Below are 20,998 nucleotides of genomic sequence, written 5' to 3' on the forward strand. Positions count from 1 at the left end.
CAATCTGTAGTTATAACAATGCGAAACATGAAATATACTTCAGCAATTACTTTACATTACATACATTATCATTTGACTAGTGGAGTGTTTTCTTCCCTGCATTCTAAAGAACGTACATTATATTTTTATGAACTCAGTTGAAACAGATTCTGCTTTGTTTTTGTTTTTTATGTAAACAGTAGAAGAAATAAAATAAAAGCATTCTGAAGAGTACATGTATAACAAAGAAGGTTGTGTTTACAGGAAAACAGTGATTATACCATTTGAAATTTCATGGTAATGTTTATTATTATACAGCAGCTTTGAGGTTTGTCTCTTTTTTATTCTAAGATTTTGCTTTTAAGATTCATAAAAAGATTATGCAGTGCCGTAATCCAGACATTTCCTGCAAAGGTTACATGAAAAGTATGGCAATTGCAGTCTCAGATAAAAAGCTGCGGCTGATAACTTAAATGCCATCATCTTAAGAAAAATTCTTACATAATATGTGGTGAGGGTGTGATGAGGGCAGATGGAATTACCCTAGGAGCAGGTGGCATTAACCCCTTGTATTCATGATGCCAGGGCGTGGTTTATCCTCTACACCACCCGAAGGTATACCGCTGGATCCTGGGCTAGGCACGGGGTGCAAACAATGACTCCGATGCCAAGTTACGGAACAACGGCAGCTTTACTGAGTCAGACAGATGTAACAGTCTATACAGCTTGGCTAGGCCCTTTGAGATGACCAGTGACTTCAGAGACCACAGGGCTTGCTGGGACTTATGGTGGACTTGGACAGCTTGATGCAGGGCCACGCTGACTTCAGACAGATTGACTTGGACTGACTTGACTGAGACTGACTATGACAGACTTTACCCCGGTTGTAGCTTACCAGGCTTTGACTTGGACCTGTGGGGTAGCGGACTTATGGATCCTTGGCTGCGTGGTAGACATTAGGCATCTTTAGGACACCAGACAGACCAGGCTTGACCTCACTGTAGCTCAGCAAAGACTTAAAGAGATTAGAAACTGAACTAGCTCCACCCAGGGTTTTTATGGGAGAGACTCTTAAGGGGTCCCATAGATCACCCTGTACAGTGACCCCCCGACCTACGATTGCCCCGACATACGATCATTTCAACATACGATGGCCTCTCAGAGGCCATCGCATGTTGAAGGCAGCATCAACATACGATGCTTTTGTATGTCGGAGCCATCGCATAAACGGCTATCCGGCAGCGCAGACTGCTTCAGCTGTCACCGGATAGCCGTTTACGGTGCCCCGTGTGGTCCGCTGACGATCACTTACCTGTCCTCGGGCTCCGGCGCGTCCTCTTCGGGATCCCCTGCATCGTCGGCGCTCTCCATTGTCGTCATCACGTCGCTGCGCACGCTGTCCCGTCATCCAATAGGAGCGGCGTGCGTAGCGACGCAATGGCGGTGACGGAGAGCGAGGATGCCGGGGAAGCAGAGGCCTTGCCGGAGCGTTGGGGACACCCCGGGGACGCAGCGACAGCGATGGAAGGCGACATCCAGGGCAGCGGTGATGAACGGTGACGGTCCGGAGCGGCGGGGACAGGTGAGTACAACTTCCTCTACCAGTGGTCTTCAACCTGCGGACCTCCAGATGTTGCAACACTACAACTCCCAGATTGCCCGGACAGCCGTTGGCTGTCCGGGCATTCTGGGTGTTGTAGTTTTGCAAAATCTGTAGGTCCACAGGTTGTAGACCACTGTCCTATACTTTACATTGCACGGATCCCTCAAAATACGATGGTTTCAACAAACGATGGTCCATTTGGAACGGATTACCATCGTATGTTGAGGGACCACTGTAGGTCCCATGGTGACTGGTACCTTCCTTGGTTACAATGACATGACAACAGTACTTAAAGGTAAAGAATAATTATGTACATTGTTTTGGATAACACATACATTATTTAACTATTCAGGGCACACAGGTGAAGGGCCAGGGGTCACGGAATGGAGTCTACCTGACAGGGCAGCAATGGTACAGGGGTGCAACTCCTGTACTGGGCCACCACAAATATATCTTAAATAACAATAACTTTCATGTACAAAGGGAGATTAGTCTGTCTGTTACCTCTCCCTATGTCTGGCAACATAGAGCTCATAAAGGAGAAATAGTTTAAAGATAATGAGGGACATTTATCAATGTTTGCTTATGTATTCTTTTTTTTTAGTAATTTTTTCCTTACTTTTTTTTGCTTATGTGTGACTTATTTATCAACTGGTTTCAGCCTGTTGATAATTTTCTTTCTCGTAAGCAATTTTTCCTTTTTTTACTTTGGTAGTAGCTTTTTCTGCTCCATGTTTGAGCTGGAGTAAATTTAGTCAATTTTTAACCCTGTTGTGACTTTTTTTGTGTAGTTGCGACTGTCGCAGTTAATAAATACCTGACTACCCGTAGTCCATTTTAAAATTATTACTATGTAGTTAATTTTTGGAAAACTTGCTTTTCTCGCTTTTCAGTCAAAATGTCACACGAAAAATCACGTAGTCGCAGTTGCGACAATTTTGCCACAATTATAGTAAAGAAAACCTGACTAAACCCATTGATAAATGTCCATATATGTGTCCAATTAGAATAATTATTTACTTTCAATTTCTTAAGACACTCAGGTTAATATTAAAACTCTTGTCAGAAAACGTTTCTTCTTCTTTTCTGTTTCCTTAAATCAGCCTAGGAGGATAATCATTAAACTCTTGTAGTTTATTCCAATACAATGTTCAGTGTCATTTAAAGGGGTATTCCAGGCCAAAACTTTTTTTTTTATATATCAACTGGCTCCGGAAAGTTAAACAGATTTGTAAATTACTTCTATTAAAAAATCTTAATGCTTCCAATAGTTATTAGCTTCTGAAGTTTTCTGTCTAACTGCTCAATGATGATGTCACGTCCCGGGAGCTGTGCATGATGGGAAAATATCTCCATAGGAACTGCACAGCTCCCGGGACGTGAGTCATCAGAGAGCAGTTAGACAGAAAACAGCAACTCAACTTCAGAAGCTAATAACTATTGGAAGGATTAAGATTTTTTAATAGAAGTAATTTACAAATCTTTTTAACTTTCTGGAGCCAGTTGATATATAAAAAAACATTTTGGCCTGGAATACCCCTTTAAGGTCATTTTTTGCATATCTGGCACTGGAGCTAGGATGTACTGTAGCAGCCACTATACAATATGGTTTATAAATTAGATAAATATCTAATATTTTTTTTTACAAATTAATTAATCGTTTTCTACACAAGTTTTTTTTGTGGGGTTGTCTCATGAAAACAACCCCTGTCCATTTGCCCTTTTAGGGTAGGGTCACACTTACCACACACTTACCATATTTTGCTGCGTATTTTGCTGTATATTTTCTACAGCTGATTTTGCTACCTATTGACTTCAATGGGTAGGAAAATATACAGCAGCAAATATGCAGCAAAACATATCAGGTGTTACTCTACCCTTAGGGTCTATTAACACATTCATATTTAATGCACAGGAGTTAAAGCTGCAGATTTGAAGTTGTGTTTAGTCGTTTAGTTTACACTGAAATTTTCTGCATAAAATCTGCAGCTTCAAATCCTGTGTATCAAATCTGCGGAGCATACTGTGTGATGTGAATAGACCCTAAGGGTGTTCATTCACAGGATTTAAGGTTGTGTTCAGTTATAGATTACATAAAACTCTGCAGCATAAAATATGTAGCTTCCAATCCTTCACATAAAATATGCACAGGATACTGTACATGTGAATTCACCCTCCGGGACTATTCACACGCACAGTATTTTGCGCATATTTAATGCCCAGGATTTGTTGCTGCAGATTTAAAGCTGTGTTCAGTTAATTAGTTTATGTAGAAATCTGCAGCATAAAATCTGCAGCTTCAAATCCTGCATGGTATCATAGAGGGCAGTTTCTCTATTGAAAAATGGACAATTCTTGATTACAATCCACTAAGCTCTAGTAGGACATGCATTGGCAGGTTATGCTGTAAAAGTTACTAATGTGTAATTTAAAGCAGCTTTACAAAATATTGGACTACAATTCAAGATAAAGAGAAGACATGTGAAAGATATAAAGACATTAAATTAGACAAGGTTTTAAGACCTTAGGCTAAACTTTCCCTAAGTTTCTCAAATAGTGGGGCACGGCAGGCCGGAGCCATGACATCACATCATCGCGCCGGCGCCCAGAGATCACGTCCCCGCGGCTCTCACTGACTGCAGGAATGGAGCAGTCGCAGCGTGTGAGAAAGGTGACGGGCGTGAGAAAGGGGAGGGAGGAGCAAATTATAAGTGAGAGGGGCAAAATATAAGTGAGGGGCCCATGTCAGGGGGGCATTATATGTGGGGGCACATGACAGGACCCCCCACTGTCATGTGCCCCTCATATACAATACCCCATGTCCTGTACCCCTCACATATAATGCCCCCCTGACATGTGCCCCTCACATATAATGCCCCCTGTCCTGCCCCCTCAGGGGGCATTATATGTGAGGGGCACATGTCAGGGGGGCATTATATGTGAGGGGCACAGGCCATGGGGCATTATATGTGAGGGGCACAGGACAGGGGGCATTATAAGTCAGGGTCACATGTCAGGGGGGCATTATATGTGAGGGGCACATGTCAGGGGGCATTATATGTGAGGGGCACAGGCCATGGGGGCATTATATGTGAGGGGCACATGACAGGGGGGCATTATAAGTCAGGGTCACATGTCAGGGGGGCATTATATGTGAGGGGCACATGTCAGGGGGCATTATATGTGGGGGCACATGATAGGGGCCCCCCTGTCATGTGCTCATATAATGCACAAATAATGCCCCCCTGACATTTGCCGCTTACTTATAATACCCAAAGTCATGTGCCCATCACTTATAATACCCCCTGTCCTGTGACCCTCACATATAATGCCCCCCGTCTTGTGCCCCTCACATATAATGCCCCCCTGTCATGTGCCCCTCACATATAATGCCCCCCTGTCATGTGCCCCCCACATATAATGCCCCCTGACATGTGCCCCTCACATATAATGCCCCTCTCATATAATGCCCCTCTGTCATGTGCTCCTCATATATAATACCCCATGTCCTGTGCCCCTCACATATAATGCCCCCTGTCCTGCCCCCTCAGGGGGCATTATATGTGAGGGGCACAGGACACAGGGCATTATATGTGAGGGGCAAAGGACAGGGGCATTATAAGTCAGGGACATATGTCAGGGGGGGGGGGGGGGCTGTCCTGTGCCTCCACATATAATGCCCAATGCCAGTCTCAAGTATAAGTTTGACAAAATGGACTTGTGAAAGTAAGTGTCCCTGAATGGCAGTTAGGAAATGTGGTCACCCTACGTCCCACACGGCGTCAGTTGCCTAGCAACTCTACGGCTGGATCTTACTTACGGCCCTGGGTTGTCAGTGTGGCTGCCTGGGAGAGGCGCTTACTCCGGCGTGGCGCGCTGCTACGTTCAGACGTGAGGTCACGTCACCGGGGTGACGTGACCTCACGTCTAAGCGCAGCAGCCCACCATGTCGGAGTTCACTGTGCCAGCGAGCAGTGCGCCCGCCGCCCTGTTCTCTCTCGTACAGGCCCTGCTTGTCCTCAGGTACAGATCCCTGCTTGTCCTCCATGTAAAGAGCCCTGCTTGTTGTCAGTGTACAGAGCCCTGCTTGTTGTCAGTGTACAGAGCCCCGCTTGTTGTCAGTGTACAGAGCCCTGCTTGTTGTCAGTGTACAGAGCCCCGCTTGTTGTCAGTGTACAGAGCCCTGCTTGTTGTCAGTGTACATAGCCCTGCTTGTTGTCAGTGTACAGAGCCCTGCTTGTTGTCAGTGTACAGAGCCCCACTTGTTGTCAGTGTACAGAGCCCTGCTTGTTGTCAGTGTACAGAGTCCCGCTTGTTGTCAATGTACAGAGCCATGCTTGTTGTCAGTGTACAGAGCCCCGCTTGTTGTCAGTGTACAGAGCCCCACTTGTTGTCAGTGTACAGAGCCCCGCTTGTTGTCAGTGTACAGAGCCCTGCTTGTTGTCAGTGTACAGATCCCCGCTTGTTGTCAGTGTACAGAGCCCTGATTGTTGTCAGTGTACAGAGCCCCGCTTGTTGTCAGTGTACAGAGCCCCGCTTGTTGTCAGTGTACAGAGCCCTGCTTGTTGTCAGTGTACAGAGCCCTGCTTGTTGTCAGTGTACAGAGCCCTGCTTGTTGTCAGTGTACAGAGCCCCGCTTATTGTCAGTGTACAGAGCCCTGCTTGTCCTCAGTGTACAGAGCCCTGCTTGTTGTCAGTGTACAGAGCCCTGCTTGTTGTCAGTGTACAGAGCCTCATATACGTTAATAAGGATACAGTGTTATGCAGAGGTGTACTTATAACAATTTTATAGACAAATGATACTATTTACAGTCGCGCGGGGGGCGCAAAATGTTTTCTTCTTCCTAGGGCGGGCATGACAGAAAATAATTGAGAAGCACTGGGCTAAAGTGAACAAGATTTCTAATGTGGTGAGGGTGTTGGAAAAGGGCAGATGTTGTAACCCTTAGGGCAGATGTTATTAACCCTTGGTATTCGGGATATCAGGGCGTGGTTATCCTCTACACCACCCGAGGTATGGCTGCTGGTTCCTGGGCCAGGTGCGGGGCAAATAATCACTCCGATACAGGGTTATGGAACAGCAACACTTTACTGAGGCAGACATATGTTAAAGTCTTTACAGCTTTACTTATCCCCACAACAATTGACTAGCCGTTATATTGACTTTTTTTTTTTACAAAACATTTTATGTGCTACATATGCTCACCAGGTGATTTCTCTGGCCACAAGAGAACCCTGCGCACAGTGAACAGTAAATCAATAAGCATTAGACACTTTACGCTTTTATAGACTGAGTATAAGTATACTGGCTATAAGCTAACAGTCCTATCTCATTACTGTACATGAAATTATACAGTGGACAACATTTGCTGAAGACTAGACAATCCTAACCTAATAATATGTTTTCACTATTGACTATTATATATGGGTTTTACTTTACTCTCTATATCTCGCAGGAAGTTGGCCTGGAATCTGGAATCTGCACAGCACCACCTCTTGAGAACCAGGATCTAGAGGTAAGTCTGAAAGCTCAGCAGGCGCTTCTTCGACAGGAACTTGAACTTCCGCTTGCACTTGTTCCAGAAACGGTTGAACGGAGACTGCTGGTACTGTAGGAGCTGGTGCATAGGTTGGAGCTGCAGGGATCACCTCCAGAGCTATTGGAGCTGGCACATAGAGGGGAGCCAATGGAATACGCCCGGAGCCGGAGGTTGACAGATAAATGATGGATTGAATGGGTTAGAACATAGGAAAATCCATAGAGGGATGTATCCCTTTGCCAGGAACATATTCACATATTGGCCTGGTGGTAGTGGAGCTGCTGGGAGATCTTCCATTAGACAGATTTGATACGGTTTCCGTGGACGACCTGTGGCTCATACCGGAACTTCTGGACTTCATAGACTTCGGACTCAGGGTACGGTATACCCGTCAATTTGTAAGGCTTGTCACACTTGTCTGTTCTAGGGAATTTCCTTAGCCATACTTTGTCACCCACTTGTAGTGGCTTGGTTGAGGTATGGCGGTTGTAATCATCCTGCTGCCTTTGCCGAGCCTCGCCCATCTTCTTATTGACGATCTCTTTGGCTTCTAGAATCCACCTTTGGTGGTCAGAAACCCACTCGTGGGATGCTTGAGGAGAATTGTTGATTGGGACTTGTAACCCAAATGTCCGATCCTTAGGCAATTATCTGTGCCGTCCCATCACCAAATAGAAGAGGGTATACCCAATAGCAAAAACAACCAAGATAGCTAAAATGTAACAAACTTTATTAGAAAATTCCTAAAACCTATAACAAAGATACTCATAAAATCAGTAGACCTACATAGTAGGGGATCTCTTGTAAAGAGAACCTCCCAAGGGTCAATCCCCCAAACTTCACCTGAAGCATTTCCCTGTACCACCAATATAATATGGTTCATCAGGTTTTTTTTTTTGTGTGTGTGTACCAAAAACCAGAGTAGAGATAACAAGGTACTAGGGATAGACCGATTATCGGTATGGCCGATATCATCGGCCGATAATCACGATTTTGGGCATTATCGGTATCGGCAATTATCTTGCCGATAAGCCGATAATGCCCCGCCCCTCGCACCGCCCCACTGCACCGCGACCGCCACCCCCTCGACCCGCCGCACCGCACCCCCGACCCACCGCGACCGCCACCCCCCCGACCCACCGCACCGCGCGCACCCCCCACCGTGATGCTAGGCGGTATACCGGTATGGATTTTTGCCCGCTATACCGGTCGGGCTATACCGGTCGGGCCCCTCCCCGGCCCTCCGAGTCAATAAAAAAATTAAACTTACCCGTAATGGGGGTGGTCCGGGCCATCCATCGTTCCTTCCTGTAGTGTCCGGGGGCGTTCCGGGTGAAGAGTGAACCGGTCCGGGCTGTCCTTCTTCTCCCACGGTCTTCTTCTCCACTCCGGGCAGGCTCCGGCCTAGTACACTGCATAGACGCCGCTACGCCGTGACATCAGGTGCGTCGCTGCACACGGGCGTCACTGCGCAGCGGCGTCTATGCAGCGTACTAGGCCGGAGCCTGCCCGGAGTGGAGAAGATGACCGACGGGAAAGAAGGACAGCCCGGACCGGACCACCCTCCACCCAGAACGCCCCCGGACACTACAGGAATGATGGATGGATGGCCCGGACCACCCTGACAGGTAGGGGAGAGAAGCGGGTGGTGGCGGCGGCCTATGGCCCTGCAAAAGCCACTGCAGATCATTGATTTAAAGCGCCCACTTTAAATCAATGATCTGCAGCGGTGTCGCAGGGGGTTAAATAGCCGATAACTTATACCGGAATATCGGTATAAGTTATCGGCCATCGGCCTTAACCTGCACCGATTATCGGTATCGACCCTAAAAAAACGATATCGGTCGATCCCTACAAGGTACCATAGATTATTCCATTCTAAAGGGTAAGGATATACAACAGGCAAATATACATATAGCAAGAGGCAGACCAAATTGCAACATTACTTCACATATGTATGAGCATTTTTCTCATGAGCAATGTTCCCCGAAATATGTTGCCATCAAATAAATTCTTGGGGCTTGATTGATTCCCTCAACAGATAGTCCGTGTTCCTTTTGATAAAGTGACGGTACAAAATTTCCCATACATAGTAGAATAGGTAAACAGGGCAGCAATATCCATACTTTCTTTCATAATGGCCCTCACTGGCTGTCAGGTTTCAAGAGGACTAATGCTGAGGATACTAGGAATGTCAAATGGTTCAATATTCCAATGTGACACAAAGCTGAACCTCAAGCAACCAATTCCTATTAGTTCCACATGCTGGATAGTATATGACACTCTAATGCCATTTCAATGTGATAAATAGCACAAAAGAAAAAAGAAGGCCTTAAAACACCAAGAACCGCAATATGTCATGTGGTGTAAAAGGTAACTCCGTTCTATACCTCCACTCTGGTCACAGTTCCTGACCACTCCGATCTCTGATGCAGGCTGGTGCTATACCCAGTAGAACAATGTACAGTGTTGTTATAGATCTCCACTAGCTCAGAGAGTAGCCAAGGCCACTCTTCTTGTTGTGACACAGAGGCTGCATATGGATGAATACTTGATTGATCCGCTCACAGAGCCCATTCCCTTGAGGGTGATGGCAGTGGTTCTGAGCTTCTTACAGTCGTGGAACTGACAGAGTTCTTTAAAGAGTTGGGCCTCAAAGGCCGGTCCATGGTCAGTTAAGACAGACTCAGGGCATCCAAGGGCTTGTACCCACTTAGAGTAGAACATCTGAGCCGCCGTCTTGGCTGTGAGATTTTAGAAGGGGACGACAATAACCCACTTGGAGAAGTGGTCCACCATGGTGAGAACATAGCTGTACCCGGATCGGGTAGGAGACAACTTCACATGGTCTTGTGCGTCCAGCTGATTGGTCTGTCACTCTGGATGGAGTAGAGGGGTGCTCTGGCATCCTTGCACACATTCTTGGGGACGTTACAGACAGAACATTCACTGCACCATTTCTCGATATCACTCCGCATTCCAATCCAGTAGAACCTTTCCCAGACAGTGGCTTCACTCTTGTAAACTCCAAAGTGTCCTATCGTTGTATGCATTGAGGACCATCGCCACGTCTCTTCGGGAAACTAGAATCTGATGAAGTCGATCACCAGAGACCGGATCCAAAGAATTTTGGTAAAACAGGCCTTTGTGCTCAAACAGTCTTTTCCTCTGTCACCACAGACACTTCAGCTCGTAGTCACAATGGGCCCGGCGTAGATGGGTTTGTACCTTTATTGCCAGAAGGTAGTCCAACAGATCCCCCATGACTCATCTTTCATCCTGTAGAGTCTTCTGGGTGTACAGGTCTTCTTTTACCTCCTCGGACCTGGGCTCATAGTCCACAAGGGCGGTAACAACATTCTGGTTTACAAACCGTTGGTAAAATGGGGGCATCTCCACGTCTTCCCACTCGCTTCCACGGGTGGCTCTTCGCCGGGGGGGTCATTCGAGACAGCACATCGGCATTGACATTTGACTTGCTGCTTCTGTACTTGATGGTGAAACTATAATTAGCTCATCTTGTAGCCCATCACTGTTCATGGATGCCCAGTTAGGCAGTGTTCAGATGGGCCAACGGATTGTTATCCGTGTAGACAGTAAATGGCGTGGCAGCCAAATAGTCTTTACATTTTCTCTGTCACGGCCCATACTAGAGCGAGAAGTTCCAACTTGAACGAACTGTAATTGGTATCGTTCTTCTCCTCCCCTCGCAGATTTCGACTGGTGTAGGCAATCACTCTCTCTTGGCCATCTTGGACTTGGGACATTACAGTTCCTAGGCCTTCAAAACTGTCATCAGTATATAGCTGGAATGGCTGGCTGGAATATGGATACGCCAAGATGGGTGGCTGCGTCAGCAGACGCTTGAGAGCTTGAAAGGCTGTTTCTTGCTCTTCAGCCCCATCAATAGGTAGTCTTCCATTGTAATTCTCCTTCACCGTGCCCCACAAGAGAGCTGTAAGGGGTTGCAATTTGGGAGAAGTGTGGGATGAAACGGTAGTAGCCAACGAATACCAGGAAGCTCCTGACATTTTTCACCATGCACGGTGAAGGCCAGTTCTTGACAGCATCCACCTTTTCAGGATTTGGCTGGACTCCCTCTGCGCTGACAACATGGCCCAGGTAATGGACTTGGGGTTTGAGTAAGTGACACTTGGACGGCTTGATCTTCAGCCCATGTTTGATTAGGACTTGAAAAACATCTGACAGATGACTGAGGTGTTCCTGGTAAGACTTGGAATACACAATGACATAGTCCAGGTACAACAAGACACTTTGGAAATTCAGATGTCCCAGACATCTTTCCATCAGATGCTGGAACATAGCAGGGGCATTAGAAATCCCAAATGGCATACTTTTGAATTCCAACAACCCTATGGGTGTCACAAAGGTGGGCTTCTCCTGATCCTCCAAGGCCATGGGCACTTGGCAGTATCTGCTGGTTAAGTCCAGGGTAGAGAAATAAGCATAGACCCGAGGGCAGTGAATGACTCTTTAATTCATGGCAGAGGATAAGCGTCCTTATATGTAAAATTGTTCAGCTTCCTGTAGTCGACACAGAAACAGATAGTTCCAGCTTTCTTTTTAACTAGGACGAGTTGCACTGCCAGGGACTCAGGATCAGGTCTGCCTCCTTCATGTCAGCCAGCATCTTCTTGATACATGCCAGGCTCGACAGGACGGTGGCTCTCTTTGATAGGCGGGCTATCGCCTTTGAGGATACGGTGCTGGATCATTGAAGTCTTTCCCAAGCTTGTTGGGTGCTTACTGAAAGCTTCATGATAGGTCTTGGTGGCGTTCATGACTCCATTGACCTGGTCCCGTGGGGTAGCGGCGTCCCCGACCTGGAGCTGCATCCACCAGAGGTCTGGGGGACCAGTACTGGATCCAACGGTGACTTGAGCCGCACGTTGTCGGGCCACCAGACATTCAGTCACAAAGTCTTTAGATTCTATAAGGTACAGCTGAGCTACTGGAGTGTACTTGGGTAAGACTGTAGCAGAATCAGACAGGTTCACTAACCGTACTGGTACTCTTCCGTTTGAGGTGGTGACAAGACTTCTCGCAGCTCGGACTAATGGATGATCTTCTAGCTGCATGGGTTCCAGCAGGGCCTGATAATCCCGATTCTGGATTCCGGGACGTGCACGGCACCATATGATAATATCAGTGTTGGGTTGCAGGGTCACGGATCTGATGTCTTGGACTCGTACTATGCAGATCTCACCTCGCTTGTTGGCAAACTTCTGTTCCGCTTGTAGGACTTTCAGGTGGTGCTGCACAGCCTGCTGGTCTGAAGGGGGCATATGGGAAAGAGAGGCATTTAAGGCATCTAGGATCTCAGTAAAACAATTTCTCATAATGTTCATCCCCAATATGAATTCAGCAGACCCCTCATCTGTCACATTAGTTACAATCACTCCCTGCACTTTAAGTACATGTTCACCCAATTGAATGGTTGGCTCCCAGTATCCATGTCTGGGGACTGGTTGCCCATTGCCTGCAACTACTCTGAAATTGACATCATCAGGCTCACACAATAAACTAGCATCCCAATGCTGGTAGAAAACACATTTAGATATGGTAGACACTTGTATCTATTAAGGCTTCTAAAGGTACACCTTTTACAACAACCGTTATAAGGGGGCAGGGGGCAGGAGGCAACATAAAGTGAGAGTCCTGATTTAGGTCGTTCAGGGGTTGGACCTGATGACTGTTTTCCTGAAGGCTGGTCCTCGAGCTCAGGGGGAATCCGTTTAAATTCCAGCACTGCATTTTCCAATGGCCGGGCTTGTTACAGTAAGTGCAAAAAGGTCTCTGAGTCCCCAAATATCTATTGGGTGGAGGATTACGGTAACTGGGATTGCGGGGAGCAGGAGCAGAGGCAGGTTTCCTAAGTAAGTACGGTTCACGGTCAGGCGGAGCAGGCCAGGCGGCAAGCTCCTTAACAACTTTAGTCTGTTGTTCAATGTCCTGCCTAATACTTTGTAGATCTGAGACTGTGGTGACTGGAAGGGTAGGTTGCACTGGGACGGGGACAGGGTACAGTGATGGTATAGGCCTGGCTGTCACCCCTAGTGGTTCCTGAGCAGGTGCAAGGGGAGTAAAAACATCTTCAAACTCAGTCCCGGACTCATTTACTTGTATAGCTAGTCTTTTAAAAGCAGGAAATGACATGTAGGGTTTTTGGACTGCTAACATCCGCAGTTGGGCCTCATCCCACTTATTATGAGCCCCATCAATAAATCTGTCCCTTAACACTTTGTTGCCCTGCTCGGGAGTTATGCTGGACAGTCTCTAGGTCATTCTGTAGGGCTACAGCATACGCTCTCAGGGTCTCACCTGACTTTTGTCGTCTTTCATACAGCTGGAGATGTATGACTGATGGAGAATGTGACTCAAATACCTGGTACAGTCCTTCAAAAATCTGCTCCAAAGTCGCCTTCTTAGATGCTGGCCAAGTGCAGACTTCCTCTAGTGCCGGTCCCTGGAGCTGTCCCGTTAGCAGATACACCTGTTGGTTAGGAGGGAAAGAGTAAAAGACAAACAAGCTCTGAATCCTCTCTTTGAAATCCCTCAAGATGTAGAGGTCTCCATTGTAGGCAGGAAGGACAGGATTCCCCATGAATACCGCTGCAGTCACTGAAACACCAGGGTTGTTGATGCTTTCAGGAGTCAGGACACTAGTTGCTGAACCAGGTGGCGGGCTCGCCGCTGGAGATAGAGGGGCAGATAGATAAACATGTATCCTGCTGCAGGACAAGGTGATAAGGGGGGGGGGGGGGAGAATGTGACAAGGGGGGAATGTGACAAGGGGGGGAATGTGACAAAGGGGGGAATGTGACAAGGGGGGAATGTGACTGGGGGGGAATGTGACTGGGGGGGAATGTGACAAGGAGGGAATGTGACAAGGGGGGAATGTGACAGGGGGGAATGTGACAAGGGGGGAATGTGACAGGGGGGGAATGTGACAGGGGGGGAATGTGACAAGGGGGGAATGTGACTGGGGGGGAATGTGACAGGGGGGGAATGTGACAAGGGGGAGAATGTGACTGGGGGGAATGTGACAGGGGGGGATGTGACAAGGAGGGGGGAGAATGTGACAAGGAGGGGGGAGAATGTGACAAGGAGGGGGGAGAATGTGACAAGGAGGGGGGAGAATGTGACTGGGGATGTGACAAGGGAGAGGGGAATGTGACAGGGGAGATGTGAAATGGGCGGAGGGAGATGTGAAATTCAGTTTAAAAAAATTGTACCGCTTTTGGTACACATTTCCAGACAGAATCATACCGCCAGGGAGGTTAACATACATTTTGTGCCCTTACATAGTTAGTATGGTTGAAAAAAGGACACACGTCCATCAAGTTCAACCAGGGAATTGAAGGGAAGGGTGTAAGGGGGGAAGGGATGTTGTTTTATAATTCTGCATAAGCATTAATGTTATTTTGTTCCAGGAATGTATCTAACCCTGTTTTAAAGCTATTAATTGTTCCTGCTGTGACCAGTCCCTGAGGTAGACTGTTCCATAAATTCACAGTTCTTATGGTAAAGAAGGTGTGTCGCCCCTTTAGACTAAACCTTTTCTTCTCCAGACTGAGGGAGTGCCCCCTTGTCCTTTGGGGGGGGGGGGGGGGGGGGGGGTTTAACCTGGAACAGTTTTTCTCCATATTTTTTGTATGGGCCATTTATATTCATATATACGTTTATCATATCCCCCCTTAAACGTCTCTTCTCAAGACTAAACAATTGTAACTCCTTTAATCGTTCCTCGTAGCTAAAATGTTCCATGCCCCATATTAGTTTAGTCGCACGTCTCTGCACCCGTTCCAGCTCCGCAGTGTCCCTTTTATAGACAGACGACCAAAACTGAACAGCATATTCCAGGTGAGGCCGTACCAATGCTTTATAAAGGGGGAGTATTATGTCCCTGTCCCTCGAGTCCATGCCTCTTTTGATACATGACAATATCCTGCCGGCTTTGGAAGCAGCAGCCTGACATTGCATGCTATTCTGAAGTCTGTGATCTACAAGTACACCCAGATCCTTCTCTACCAGTGACTCTGCCAGTTTAATCCCCCCTAAGACATACGATGCATGCAGGTTATTAGTACCCAGATGCATAACTTTACATTTATCCACATTAAACTTCATTTGCCAAGTGGATGCCCAGGCACTTAGTCTATCCAAGTCATCTTGTAACTTATGCACATCCTCTATAGACTGTACCGTGCTACAAAGCTTGGTGTCATCTGCAAAGATAGAAACAGAGCTGTTAATACCATCCTCTATATCATTGATAAATAAATTAAACAACAGCATGCCCAGTACAGAACCTTGGGGTACACCACTAATTACCGGGGACCAATCAGAGTACGAATCATTGACCACCACTCTCTGGGTACGATCCATGAGCCAGTGTTCAATCCAGTTACAAACTAAAGTTTCTAAGCCCAAAGACCTTAACTTACCTGTCAGACGACTATGAGGGACAGTATCAAATGCTTTAGCAAAATCCAGAAACACTATATCCACAGCCATTCCTCTGTCAAGGCTTCTACTCACATCTTCATAAAAGCAAATTAGATTGGTTTGACAACTTCTATCCTTAGTAAACCCATGCTGGTTATCACTTATAATACAATTATCCCCTATGTATTCCTGTATGTAATCCCTTATAAATCCTTCAAACAATTTACCCACAATGCACGTTAAACTTACCGGTCTATAATTGCCTGGCGAAGACCTAGAGCCCTTCTTCAAGATTGGTACCACATTCGCCTTGCGCCAGTCCCTTGGCACAATACCAGACACCAGTGAATCTCTAAATATCATGAACAAGGGTACAGATATTACTGAACTTACCTCTCTAAGAACTCTTGGGTGTAGTCCATCCGGTCCTGGAGATTTGCTTACATTTACTTTACTTAACTTACCTTGTACCATCTCTACATTAAGCCAGTTTAGTACATTACATGATGTGTTACCAGCACTGACCTGTCCAATGTCAGCTCCTCCTTCTTCCATAGTATATACAGAACTAAAGAACCCATTCAGTAGCTCCGCCTTCTCTTGATCGCCTGTGACAACCTCCCCATTATCATTATTGAGGGGTCCTATATGCTCTGTCCTTGGTTTTTTTGTGTTTATATATCTAAAAAAATATTTTGGATTAGTTTTGCTTTCTTTGGCTACTTGTCTCTCATTAAAAATTTTAGCTGTTTTTATTACATTTTTACAGATTTTATTAAGCTCCTTGTACTGTTTAAATGCCATTTAAAAGCCATTTTTTTGTTGTTTATTGCTCTTTTTACATAATTTGTCAGCCATGTAGGATTTAGTTTTAATCGTTTATATTTGTTCCCCTTTGGTATATATTTAGCTGTATAGTTATTTAGAGTTGATTTAAAGATGTCCCATTTACCTTCTGTATCAGTATTTGAGAACACCTCCCCCCAGTCTATGTCCTGTAGTGCAGATCTCAGCCCAGGGAAATTTGCCTTTTTAAAGTTATATGTTTTTGCTTTCCCCGTCTGTCTTTGTTTTCTACATTTTAAATCAAAAGTAACTATATTGTGTTCGCTATTACCAAGGTTTTCCCGCACAGTTACATTACCAACCAGCTCTGCGTTGTTGGAAATGATCAGATCCAACAAGGCATCACTTCTTGTTGGGTCCTCCACAAACTGGCCCATAAAATTATCCTGCAATAAATTTAGGAATTTTCTCCCCTTTGTAGTTTTAGCCAGCCCCCGGCCCCAATCTATATCTGGATAGTTAAAATCTCCCATTATTACCACTGTACCTGCCCGGGCAGCCCTCTCTATTTGTTTATGCAGCCGACCTTCTATCTCTTCAGTGATATTAGGGGGTCTGTAGATTACACCAAATATAATTTTTTCAGTATTTCCCTCCTTTTGTAATTCTACCCACAATGATTCCACATCCTCAGAATCATCACACACTATGGCATCGTTCACACTGACTTTCATACCACTTCTTACATACAGACAGACTCCACCACCTTTTCTGTTCATTCTATCCTTGCGAAACAATGTAAACCCCTGCAGATTGACAGCCCAGTCATGCGAGGAGTCCAGCCATGTCTCAGTGACCCCAACTATATCAATATGTTCCTCCAGTATCAAGGCCTCCAACTCCCCCATTTTGTTTGCTAGGCTTCTGGCATTTGTGAACACACACTTTACATTTCCATTAAGTTTTACACATATAGTCTCACTAATGGGATTTTCTGAGTTATTGGGGTTAATGTTATTATTTGAGTTATAAGGGCTAATTGTACTATTTAAGTTATTGGGGCTAATGGGATTTTTTGAGTTATTGGGTCTAACGTTATTATTTAAGTTATTGGGGCTAATGGGATTTTTTGCGTTATTGGGTCTAACATTATTATGTAAGTTATTGGGGCTAATGGTATTTTTTGAGTTAATGGGGCTTATTGTAGTTATTGAGTTTTTGGGGCTAATGGAATTTTTTTAATTATTGGGGTTACAATTTTTCAGGCTACATTTATTTTTACGGCTGGTTTGTAACCCATGGATCTCCTTATCCCTTGCTCTTAACCTCCTCCCACAGGACTCCTCTCCACCCACCATTATGTCCTGACCCCTCTCTAACCTATCCATCCCATTGTCTGCTTTCTTTGCTTTATTATCCTCCCCCCACTCACCTAGTTTAAATACTCAGCCACCCCTTCCAGGATTCTCTCCCCCACCACAGCGGACCCCCTTCCATTCAGGTGCAAATTATCCGTAGAATAGAGTTTGTACCCCAATGAAAAGTCAGCCCAGTGCCCTTCTACTGGGTCTCCTTCTCCTTGTATGCCACTTTATAGCCTGGTGGTTTTTGTAAATTACATTAATTTAGTATTACAGATTGTGATATGCTAGAGCTAAAAAAAATAGTTAATCACACAGGACACATATTGATAGTGGTCCCTAAGGTCTCAGCTCAAGGGAAAACAGTTTTAGCATATTTATATTCCAGACTGTTAGTATCAATGGTAAAACTAGAGTATCCCAAAGACAAGAAGGGATACATTACTGAGCCAAATAACAAATATGTTGTAAGGGTTACCAGGTCTATTGGATTAGAATAGACCTTTGCCATTGAAGTTAAAATGTGCTTGCACTTAGAAGATGGCTTCGCTGGACTAAATTGATGGTTTGAAGTCGAGCCGTATATAAAATTATTCATGGATCAGTGATAAAGGAAAGGTCACATAATTTCCCATGAGGTGAAAAAGATTTGAAGAGTCATTTGCACTCATTTTAATCTTAATGAAGGGAGGCTAGATCCTTAAGGCTAAATGTCATCACACCCTCAAAGTCAGATCCCTAAACTTGATGGATGGAAAATGTAAGCAAAATTAGCTAGTCTAGGCATGGGATACACATAGTAAAGTTGAGTTTGCCTTGTACAGTATGTTCAAATAGTTCTAGATTTCTTCATCTCTTAAAAAAAATTCCCTTACGGAATGCAAAATGTCCTTATTGATTGAATGATCTTGAAGTCTATATGGTCTGACATCCATTAATAAGAAAGTAGGACTATTATTAAAACAATAATAGCAGGAAATGCATGCTTCAAATTGTCATCTGCACAAAAACCAACCTAAAACGTGGAAAACTCAGCATGACCATACGCCAGTACAGGTGCTCAGACACACCTTACCGGAGCCATTGCCAATATAGTAACTTAGTAACATAGTTCATAAGGTTGAAAAAAGACCTGAGTCCATCAAGTTCAACCTATAACCCTGATGAGTCCCTACTGAGTTTATCCAGAGGAATGCAAAAAAAAACTCATACTAGAGGTAAAAATTCCTTCCCGACTCCAAATATGGCATCAGAATAGATCCCTGGATCAACCTTCTGTCCCTACAGATATAGAATCCATAACCTGTAATGTTATTATTCTTCAAAAATGCATCCAGACCCTTTTTAAATTCTTTTACCGAGTTAGCCATGACCACATCCTCAGGCAGAGAATTCCACAGTCTCACTGCTCTTACCATAAAGAATCCCCATCTGTGCTGGTGTAGAAACCTTCTTTCCTCTAAATATAGAGGATGCCCCCTTGTTATAGATCCGGGGTCCTGGGTATAAATTGATCATGGGAGACATCTCTGTACTGTTGCCTGATATATTTATACATGGTTGTTAGGTCTCCACTAAGCCTTCTTTTTTCTAAACTAAATAACCCTAATTCTGATAATCTTTCTGGGTACTGTAGTCCTCCCATTCCCCGTATTACCCTGGTTACCCGTCTTTGAACCCTCTCCAGCTCCACTGTATCTTTCTTGTACCCTGGTGCCCAGTACTGTACACAGTATTCTATGTGCTTAAGCCTGCTTATAGCAGGCTTAAAGGGGTACTCCGGCGCTTAGACATCTTACCCCCTATCCAAAGGATAGGGGATAAGATGCCTGATTGCGGGGGTCCCACCGTTGGGGACCCCCGTGATCTTGCACACCGCACCCCGTTTAAAATCAGTTGATCACGGGGCCGGAGCGTTGTGACATCAAGGCTCCGCCCCGTGTGACATCACGCTCCACCCCCCTCAATGCAAGCCTATGGGAGGGGGCGTGACAGCTGTCACACCCCGTATCAAGTTATGAGTGCCAAGAATTTGGAACACACAGTGTCAACCCTCGCAGAAAAAGAGACACGTCTCTTTTGGACAATTAAATCCTTAAAAACATACGATGAGTGCAACAGGGTCCCGAGGGGATTAAGAAATTTTAAAGAACCTGCACTCTACAGTGATGATACAGCTTTTATGGTCCACTGTCAGAAAATACATGAAGAATATTCCTTAAATATGATGAGAGCTATCATTGCCAGACATGAACAAGAGTATGCTGTCTTCACTGCGGATCTATTAAAAGCTAAAACCGAATTGAGAGTATGTCTGAATGATGAAGGCTTCACTGGATTTATGCAAAAACTGGGAAAAAAACCTACTCGTATTCAAACTGTCATCAAGGACGTGAAAAAAGACAAGTTCATTAGAGATAAAACTGATTATGAGGAAAATAAGATCTTTAGTTTCTCTACTGAAAAAATAAACAAAATTTCAAAACGAAAAAAACGCTGAAATCCCCGTAAAAAAAACTGATTATTGGACAACGGATTCGGAGTCCAGTGGAATGGAGGAGCAAAATAAAAATGATCAGTCAAGCAAAAAATCCGTTACCATGGGCAACAACAAAGAAGATGAAATGCGACCAAAAACTTCAGCAGCTGCCGGCCCTTTAGGCGGAGAACAAGAAGGGCCCACACACGGTGGGCCAAAAAAAGGACTCGTAGCCTTCAACGACTTTGCCGACCACCACATGCTTTTCCTCAAATGAAAGAAAGTATCCTGGAAGTAACCCATGGCAACCAAAACGCTATAGAGGACAATTTGGCCATCATCAATTTGTCGGACGTGGAGATTGACAAGGACACTGAATCACTATTAAAGAGGGGCATAACATTTTGTTTAACTGAAGAGTTCGACCTCTTCAAAGCCATCAGGAAAATCAATTTGAAAAAATTATTTTCTGCTAATAAAAGTCCAAACGAGCAACGTAAATTAGGAGAAATTCCTGTTAGCATTGGTCCCCTAGGTTTCACCGTTTTAAGGGAAGCGTCTCAAGCAGAGCTAGAAGGTTTAGAGTCATTGGTTGACCTTTTGTGTGAAAATGACTCTACTCCCCCCTCCAATGTCATCCTTGTTCCAGAGTTCTCTTGCGGTAATCGGTCCACGGTCTGCCCACCCGTTGCCCCGGGCAGTGGCGTGGACCTGTTCCAACAGAGGGTTCTGGAGCAGTTAAAAGCACTAGTATACCCTAAAGATCATCAAAATATCTCAG

General features: G+C 45.2%; 2 protein-coding genes across 11 annotated transcripts in view; one reads left to right on the forward strand and one right to left on the reverse strand.

The window, feature by feature from the left end:
* The window catches only part of INTS10 (integrator complex subunit 10), a 65,261-nt gene extending 59,821 nt beyond the window's left edge, over nt 1-5,440 (reverse strand). The window contains exon 1 of the mRNA XM_056569091.1: nt 5,403-5,440. The gene's annotated coding sequence lies outside the window, so the exon portion shown is untranslated. The remainder of the gene's footprint in view (nt 1-5,402) is intronic.
* CSGALNACT1 (chondroitin sulfate N-acetylgalactosaminyltransferase 1) overlaps nt 5,243-20,998 on the forward strand; it is a 487,912-nt gene continuing 472,156 nt past the window's right edge. For 8 of the 10 annotated variants that reach the window (XM_056569104.1, XM_056569123.1, XM_056569131.1 and 5 more), the window contains exons 1-2: nt 5,461-5,605; nt 7,039-7,098. The gene's annotated coding sequence lies outside the window, so the exon portion shown is untranslated. Of the gene's footprint in view, nt 5,309-5,460; nt 5,606-7,038; nt 7,099-20,998 lie in introns of those variants that run through there. The other 2 variants (XM_056569152.1, XM_056569147.1) reach the window with 2 other exon arrangements.

Source organism: Hyla sarda, chromosome 1, assembly GCF_029499605.1.
Source record: "Hyla sarda isolate aHylSar1 chromosome 1, aHylSar1.hap1, whole genome shotgun sequence".
Taxonomy (NCBI): domain Eukaryota; kingdom Metazoa; phylum Chordata; class Amphibia; order Anura; family Hylidae; genus Hyla; species Hyla sarda.